The following is an 8,891-nucleotide window of genomic DNA, read 5'->3' on the forward strand; positions in this document are numbered from 1 at the left end:
GGGACACCTGTGCTGCTGCTCCATCGAGTGTGACCCCCCTCCTCCCGGGGACACAGGTCCCTGCAGAGGAGCCCCCCTGACAGAGGCCCCACAGACGCTCCTCGCTGATGGAGGCTCAGAGCCAGCACCTCGGGGCCCAGGGGTTTTTGTCTCACTTCCTCGTCCTCTGAGACACTGTGGGTAACGGTCGCTGCTACCACTGCCCGGATCTGCAGCGCAGTAATAGTCAGCCTCGTCCTCAGGCTGCAGCCCCGAGATGAGCAGGAGCCCCGCATTGGCCGAGGCGTCTTTGGATCCAGAGAAGCGGCTGGGGACCCCGGAGCCCTGGTGCTTATTTGAGTCTGAGTAGTAGTTCAGGAGAAACCGGGGACGGCTCCCTGGCTTCTGCTGGAACCAGCGTATATGGTAGCTGCCAACATTGAAGCCACTGCTCAGGGTGCAGGTGAGTGTGGCTGTGGCTCCCGGAGATGCAGAGAGGGAGGGCGGCTGAGTCACCACAAGCTGCTGGGAGAGGGACCCTGCAGACACAGACACTGGTCAGTGAGGGGCAGGGACCAGGGGCAGGTTCCCAGGAGACTGAGCAGGAAGGGAAGAAGCCTGGTCCCAGGCCTGGCCCTACCTGTGCAGTGAGAGAGGAGCGCGAGGAGCAGAGGAGTCCAGGCCATGGTGCTCACAGCCCTGAGCCCACAGTGGGGCTGGGCTGCCCAGGCCTCTTATGGCCTCCCTGGTCACAGACAGAGGCTGCTCATGCAAATGTGCCCCCCCTCTCTCCCCCAGGGGCGCTGACAGGGTCTGATGTCCTTGCACAGGGAGGGCAGCCTGGTGCCCTGGTTTCCCCGTGGGTGGGGCTGGGAGGAGGCAGCTGCTGGAGGCGTACACAGCCACGTGCAGGGGAGCCCACACCCCCAGCGAGGACCCACCTGCCCAGGCCTCTCAGGAAGCCCTGAGCCAGCCCTGCTGCCTCCTGGAAGAGACCAGGCCCAGGCAAACCCCAGAGACGGTCTCACAGCGACCCCTGCTGGTAGCAAAGGGAACCACCTCTTCCTTTAAGCCCCTCCAAGCACCTCCCCTTCACCTGTTCCCTTGACTCCTGTGCCTCCAACACCTGAGGGTCATCCCTCCTGGGACCAGGCAGGTGCGCGAAGGTCATTCTCACGGTTCATGTGATAATTTAGGAATGCTCCGTGTGGTCTTTTTAATTGTGTGAATTGTGCAAGGACGAATGACAAAAAGAACAGGTTGATTGACGGTCAGAATTCATGTTGGCAACATGTGGTGACATTGGTGCCTACTCACGTCTGTGATGACAGTGTGATTCGGCCACGATGCTTTAAAGGACATAATAATAAAAATAAAAATAAACAACGCTCCGTTATAACCCTTCTTATCTGTAGGTGCTGAGGGCTTCGGCCGCTGTCATCCTGTGCCTGGACGTTTCTCTTAAAGGCCTAGAACAGCCACGTGAAGGGAAACGGAGACTCGTCCATGATCCGTGTTCAGTGCGGTCGCCTCGTGCAACATGAGGAGTGTGCAGTCTCCCCGGCACTCCATGCTCCTGAGGCCAAATGGTTCCAATGTTGGGCGGCTCTGATACTGGATTTGCCTCCACGTGAGAGTAGAAAGAGAACATAAAAATCAGTAAGTTGCTAAGATATGGAAGAGCGTGCTCTGTTTCATCACAAATATCTGTAAGGATCACAGCATGGGCTGTTTATTACTTTTAATTACGGTTTTCATTCAGTACTAATGTGTGTCGGTGTCTGGCGTTCGGCGTGGTGGCTGGACGATCATACACGGTAGAGCGTCCAGAGAGAGGGCCTCAGTGCCCAGGGCCAGGGCCGGCCTGGAGAGCAGGTCCACCGCCCTCACAGACGGCACCGCCGACGCCCCGGAGCCGGAGCCGAGGGCCAGCGCTCCGGGCCAGGAGGGCCACCGTTCCCGGGCGGAGCCTCCCGCCCCCGGGGGCATTGGCTAGCAAAGGATCCTGGGAAGACTGCAGACATCAGGAGGGAATGGAGACGCGTGCTTCGGGGGAAAGGGGTTTCCATGGATGACGTAAGTGGTTTGGTTAGAGAACAGCAGGTGCCTAGGTCCCCAAGGGGGACTCCCTCCAAGTGGCCAGCCCTCTGCTCCAGCTGGCAGCGGCCCCAGGGGACAGCACTGCTGTCATTCTCGCAATTTTGAGGGCTCGCAGCCAGTGTGGAGAGAACAGTTTATTTCTGGGTGTTGGTTTGTACCACGACATTCAGATTTCAGGACTCAGACCAGAACCCCCTCTCAGTCCCTCCTGGACCCTGCGCTGAGCTTGGTCTGAAGCACCCTGATGTGACCTCAATTGTCTTCATAGATAGATCAGGCAGCTGCTGGAGGGCTCACCCCTCACAGACCAGAGGGGTTTTTGTCTCACTTCCCCACGGGCCTGCAGCACTGTGGGACCGCTCATATTGCTGTCCCAGGCTGAGCAGTAATAATCAGCCTCGTCCTCAGCCTGCAGCCCCGTGATGGTCAGGGTGCCTGAGCTGCCAGACCTGGAGCCGGAGAATCGGTCCGGGACCCCTGAGGGTCGACTGTTACTAGCATAGATGATGGTTTTGGGGGCCTTTCCTGGGAGCTGTTGGTACCAGTACACATGGTTACTCCCAATGTTGGAGCTGCTTCCAGTGCAGGAGATGGTGACCCTCTGGCCCGGGGCCCCCGACACTGAGGACGGCTGAGTCAGCACAGGCTGGGCCCAGGATCCTGGAAGAGGGGGGACACAGAGAGGGTGAGTCTGGGTGTAGAGACAAGAGGAGGAGGCAGGGCCCATGTGTCTTCCCAAGGCCCCTTCCCCTGTCCCCTATCCAGTCACCTGTGCAGTGAGCCAGGAGGGTGAGGAGGAGAGGGGCCCAGGCCATGGTGGAGGTCATCCCTGAGTCCTGCCTCCTGTGCCCCACAGCTGAAGCCGAGCTCCCCCATCTCTCCCTTCCCCTCTTCATAGTCTGCGGGAGGGAGGGTCCCCTCATGCAAATGAGACCCCCTGGTTTTGATCCCTCCCTGGGCCTGGGGCAGGTGCCTCTGCCTGAGGATGGCCATTGGTATGGGCGGGGGTGGGGCTGTATGGGGCCCAGGTTTGGGGGAGTCACAGCTGACAGCCCTGAGCAGATGGTCCTGCACTTTGTCAGGGGGCTGGTCCAGCTCTGATCACCCCACATCCCTAAGAACAAACCCCCAGCGCCCTCTTGTGTCCAGGCCCAGACACACCATTGAGTGACATGGGGACCAGAACCCAGGAGAGACCACCTCTGCCTTCCCACTGCTCTGCCCACTGCCCCTGCCCTAGGGCCAGGCCAGGGGTGCCCTCCCGTGGCATCACCTCGGGGCATCTCCACTCTCTACTCAGCGTCCTCAGGGGGAGTCTGACCACAGCTCCCGGGGCTGGTCAGGGGTCAGGACTCAAGGGGCGTCTCCTGTACCAGCTCTCAGACCCGGGTCAGGGCTCAGGGCAGGGCCAGAGCAAGGACAGCCCGTGGGGGCGCGTCCCCTTCTGTGCGGGACGCGGGCTCTGTCTTGTATGGGATTCACTCCTGGGGGCTGGAGGCCTCCTTCCCGTGGGTCCCAGGGGCCCCGAGGAGAAAGGGGCCCCTCCCTGGGGCTGGGCAGGTGGTGGGGAGAAGCCCTCGTGTGCTCTCCTCGTCCGTGGTCATGGGTAACTTCTATTTTCTGTCAATATTCCCCCTCCTGACACCATCGTTCTCCATGAACCGTGGGCTGAGGTCACTCCTAGGAGTCTGTTCTCAATGCACAGGCAGACGTTGGCCTTCATCTGAGAGGAAAGGGGGACATGCAGGACGTGCTGAGCAGAAATGTGGTTAAAACCTCTAATGGCTGTGACAGGGCTTTATTTAAAACTGTATATATTAGTCACCACTCAGCCACCTTCAAATGCATCTATAGCCCGGCCAGCGTGGCCAGTGGTTGAGCATCCACCTATGAACCAGGAGGTCAGGGTTCGATTCCCGGTCAGGGCACATGCCCAGGTTGGGGGCTCCATCCCAGGTGGGGGGGGTTACACAGGAGGCAGCCGATCCATGATTCTCTCTCATCATAGATGTTTCTCTCTTTTTCTCCCTCTCCCTCTCCTCTGAAATCATTAAAAAAATTTTTTTTAAATATATGTATGCTATTGTATATAAAAGTCCCCTCTATAAGGCTGACTTAGAAATCCTAGGAGGATGCACGTTGATGAAAATTGTGGGTGGAGGAATTGGTGGAAAAGCATTGGAAACGCAATGCCTTCTGCTCTGGGTTGACAGGTGTGAACAGACGTGTTTCTAATATCACTTCACATTCCAGGCGCAAGGTGGGAGCTGTCCGCTGTGATCTGGTTCTGCCGGTTAGAAATCCCGTGTCCATGCCCAGTGAACCCCCTGAGGAGTTTCTAGGAGCTTCCATCCGTCCCAGGAACAGAAGCACCAGCCACAGACACTGGAGAGCGCCTTGTCACCAGCAGACCCGCAGATTCAGGTCACGGGGTGACCAGCCTGGGGGCACAGTGAGGGAGCAGAGACCCCACTTCAGATGGTCACAAGGACGATGGGGCTCTCAACCTCTGGGCCACAAATTCAGGCAATTTTCACGGACAACCAATGGAGGCTGGAGGTGAATTAAATCAGTAACTTAACGTGAGACTCACAGCTGTCACAGCCCCCCAGGCACAGACTCCTGGCTGATCTCAGTCTAGGGCGTGGTCCACAAACCTTGGCTCGAGAGCCACATGCGGCTCTTTGGCCCCTTGAGTGTGGCTCTTCCACAAAATACCACGGCCTGGGCTAGTCTATTTTGAAGAAGTGGTGTTAGAACTTTAAGGTTAAAAATTTTGGCTCTCAAAAGAAATTATAATCGTTGTCCTGTTGATATTTGGCTCTGTTGACTAATGAGTTTGCCGACCACTGGTCTAGGGGTTAACAAAGCTGCTATAGACTTCCACCTGCTGGTGTTTCTGTGAACAGAAGATTCAGATTCATTATTATTATTTTATTTTATTTTTCAATTGAGATGTAATCGAGATATTAGTGTCAAGTGTACAACATGATGACTCTGTGTTGGTGTGTATGCAAAGCCATCTCCAGGATAATTCTCCTTGACCTCTGCCTTCATACGTGGCTGCAAGCTTGGCTGTTTCTGTGCTGAGGACACTGAGATCCAGGCTCTCAGCTGCTTTCACAGACACAATACGACAGCGCTCCCTTGGGGTCCCCGTGCCGCCCATCCTCCCAGAGCCAGGCAGTCACAGCCGGAAGTTTCTGCTCCTGGACCCCCTCCACCCATTGGACCACCCCCTTCATCGCCCACCATGGCACCCCCCAATCTGTGATAGTTTGATGGCTGTGAATGGCCAATTCTTGTGCTTAAAATCACAACGCAAATCTAAACCAGCCGCGCTGGGTAAAGGGGAGGGAACCATAATGGGGTGCGAACAGGGCCAGTGGCCCTTCCAGCTCAGAGCACAGTGCTGAGCCCCAGGCAGGGGCGGGCCCGGACCAGCTGTCACTCATCTCAGCCTCACAGGACAAGGGAGTCCAGCCCAGGGGGAGGGACCTGGGCCCCGAGGGTGGGGAGCGGCCTTCCCTTCCTTCAGGCCCCTGAGCCTGGGAGAGCCCTGCTCTGAGTGACACTGAGGCCAGAGGGGAGAGAGAACCAAGCACCCCCAGGCAGGGTCCCCGGATGAACCTGGGCCCAGGGCGACAGCGAGGGAATAAGCAGAAGCCACAGGTCACAGGCTGAGCTGAGCAGGCAGCTGCTGGAGAACTCACCCCTCACAGAGCAGAGGGGTTTTTGTCTCACTTCCCCACAGGCCTGCAGCACTGTGTAACTGCTGATACTGCTATCATATGACTGGCAGTAATAATCGGCCTCGTCCTCAGCCTGCAGCCCCGTGATGGTCAGGGTGGCTGAGCTGCCTGATTTGGAGCCGGAGAATCGATCTGGGACCCCTGAGGGTCGGTTGCTATCACCATAGATGATGAGTTTGGGGGCCTTTCCTGGGAGCTGCTGGTACCAGTACACATAGGAACCCTTGATGTTTGAGCAGGAGATGGTGACCCTCTGGCCCGGGGCCCCGGACACTGAGGACGGCTGAGTCAGCACAGGCTGGGCCCAGGATCCTGGAAGAGGGGAGACACAGAGAGGGTGAGTCTGGGTGTAGAGAGAAGAGGAGGAGGCAGGGCCCATGTGTCTTCCCAAGGCCCCTTCCCCTGTCCCCTATCCAGTCACCTGTGCAGTGAGCCAGGAGGGTGAGGAGGAGAGGGGCCCAGGCCATGGTGGAGGTCATCCCTGAGTCCTGCCTCCTGTGCCCCACAGCTGAAGCAGAGCTCCCCCATCTCTCCCTTCCCCTCTTCATAGTCTGCGGGAGGGAGGGCCCACTCATGCAAATGACACCCCATCTATTTGATCTCACCCTGGGTCCTGGGGCAGGGCCCTCTGCCTGAGGATGGCCATTGGTATGGGCGGGGGTTGTGCTTTGTGGGGCCCAGGTTTCTGGAGTCACAGCTGACAGCCCTGAGCAGATGGTCCTGCACTTTGTCAGGGGGCTGGTCCAGCTCTGATTACCCCAGATCCCTCAGGAACAAGCCCCCAGCGCCCTCTAGTGTCCAGGCCCAGACACACCATTGAGTGACATGGGGACCAGAACCCAGGAGAGACCACCTCTGCCTTCCCACTGCTCTGCCCACTGCCCCTGCCCTAGGGCCAGGCCAGGGGTCCCCTCCCGTGCCCCCCCGTCACCTCGGGGCATCTCCAGTCTCTACTCAGCGTCCTCAGGGGGAGGCTGACCACAGCTCCCTGGGCTGGTCAGGGGTCAGGACTCAAGGGGCGTCTCCTGCACCAGCTCTCAGACCCGGGTCAGGGCTCAGGGCAAGGCCAGAGCAGGGACAGCCCCGTGGGGGCGCGTCCCCTTCTGTGCGGGACGCGGGCTCTGTCTTGTAAGGGGTTCATTCCTGGTGGCTGGAGGCCTCCTTCCCGTGGGTCCCAGGGGCCCCGAGGAGAAAGGGGCCCCTCCCTGGGGCTGGGCAGGTGGTGGGGAGAAGCCCTCGTGTGCTCTCCTAGTCCGTGGTCATGGGTAACTTCTATTTTCTGTCAATATTTCCCCTCCTGACACCATCGTTCTCCATGAACCGTGGGCTGAGGTCACTCCTAGGAGTCTGTTCTCAATCCACAGACGTTGGCCTTCATCTGAGAGGAAAGGGGGACATGCAGGACGTGCTGAGCAGAAATGGGGTTAAAACCTCTAATGGCTGTGACAGGGCTTTATTTAAAACTGTATATATTAGTCACCACTCAGCCACCTTCAAATGCAGGTATAGGCCAGCCGGCATGGCTCAGTGGTTGAGCATCCACCTATGAAGCAGGAGGTCAGGGTTCGATTCCCAGTCAGGGCACATGCCCGGGTTCCGGCTCCATCCGCAGTAGGGGATACTCAGGAAGCAGCAGATCTATGATTCTCTCTCATTGTTGATGTTTCTCTCTCTCCCTCTCCCTTCCTCAATAAGGCTGATTTAAATATTCAAGGATGATGCACCGTTGAAAATTGTCGGTAGAGGCATTGAGTGGCAAGCAGTGGAAATGCAATGCCTTCTGCTCTGGGTCCAAAAGGCTTTGTTTCACTTCCTTGTGGGTCTGGCCCACTGTGAGAGTCTTTGAGTTCAGGCAATTTTCTCTGACAACCAACAACAGAAGGCTGGAAGGAAATTGGTGAGAATAATTGGTATTAAATCAATTAAGATAAGAAAGGGGGGGGTCTGAGGTAGGAGGAGCCCTAATAAAGCAGGAAGAAGGATGCTTCATGTCCTTTGAAGATCTAGGTATAAAAAAAAGCTCCAAACCAGCCTTTCTACTTTTTTAAAAATATGTTTTTATTAATCTCAGAGAGGAAGGGAGAGGGAGAGAGAGAGAAACATCAATGATGAGAGAGAATCATTGATCGGCTGCCTCCTGCACACCCCACAACTGGGGATCAAGCCCGCAACCTGGGCATGTGCCCTTGACCAGGAATCGAACCTGATTGCCTTCAGTCTGCAGGCAGACGCTCTACCCACTGAGCCAAACCGGCCAGGGCCCAGCCTCCCTTCTCCATCTTGTCACTGCAGGCCCGCAAATCTGCAGGAGGACTGTGGCCTGTACTCTGCTGCCTCCGCTCTATCCTGCGTAATTACCGCAAAAACCTGCTGAGATAGATGCCCGAGTCCGAGCCCGTGAAGGTCACTCTGGACGCTGACCTGGAGGAATAACCGAACCAGACACCTGGGAAGCAGAGGCCTGAATGTCCTCCCGATGAGCCCCATGTGAGCCGCGCCCGGTGAGATGCCAGCCGGCAGTGTGTGGGCATGGATGCAGCTGATTACTCGGGCCCCTCGGCTGTCAAGCCCCCAATCCCCTTCCTTGTAAAAAGCGAGCACCGTCCCTGGGCCAAACCTGGCTTCATCGCAAATGAGAAGTGATCACAAAACACCGGGCGGAAACGTGTCATCGCTGGAGGGTGCCGGAGACCAGGAAAGCTAACCCCGGCTGCAGGCGGTCTTCGTGCAAAGTGGCCGCCAGGTGGCGTGGCTGCCAGGGAGAGGGCTGGCACGCACGGGTGGCTGGTTTCCAGGGTCAGTCTCCCTGCCCTGTGATGGGTGGGGAGGACGGATCCAGTCCCTCTGGGCTGGCTGGGTTGTGAGTGCTCCATATCCCCTAAGGGCTCAGGAAATTAAAATTCAAGACGATGAGGTTTATTCTACAAATTAATGTGTGCTCCCCCCAAAATTTTTTTATTAAAGAAGGTAGGAAATTTGAATCACTGGGGTGTCTATCCGCAAGCCTTAGTCTGGGACAAAGCGACTGCGGCCCCCAAGGGCGGGGCTGTGCCTGGACCA

The 8,891-nt window shown here is 57.4% G+C and overlaps 1 gene segment (V, D, J or C); it reads right to left on the minus strand.

Moving 5' to 3' along the window:
- Positions 1-4,553: 4,553 nt before the first annotated feature.
- LOC307094297 (immunoglobulin lambda variable 1-40-like) lies at positions 4,554-6,298 on the minus strand. The segment is given in 3 exons: positions 6,253-6,298; positions 5,793-6,143; positions 4,554-4,588 (listed from the first exon to the last, which is right to left on the minus strand).
- Between the last annotated feature and the right edge of the window lie 2,593 nt (positions 6,299-8,891).

The sequence above is a fragment of the Cnephaeus nilssonii genome, assembly GCF_951640355.1.
Source record: "Cnephaeus nilssonii genome assembly, chromosome: 22".
NCBI classification, from domain to species: domain Eukaryota; kingdom Metazoa; phylum Chordata; class Mammalia; order Chiroptera; family Vespertilionidae; genus Cnephaeus; species Cnephaeus nilssonii.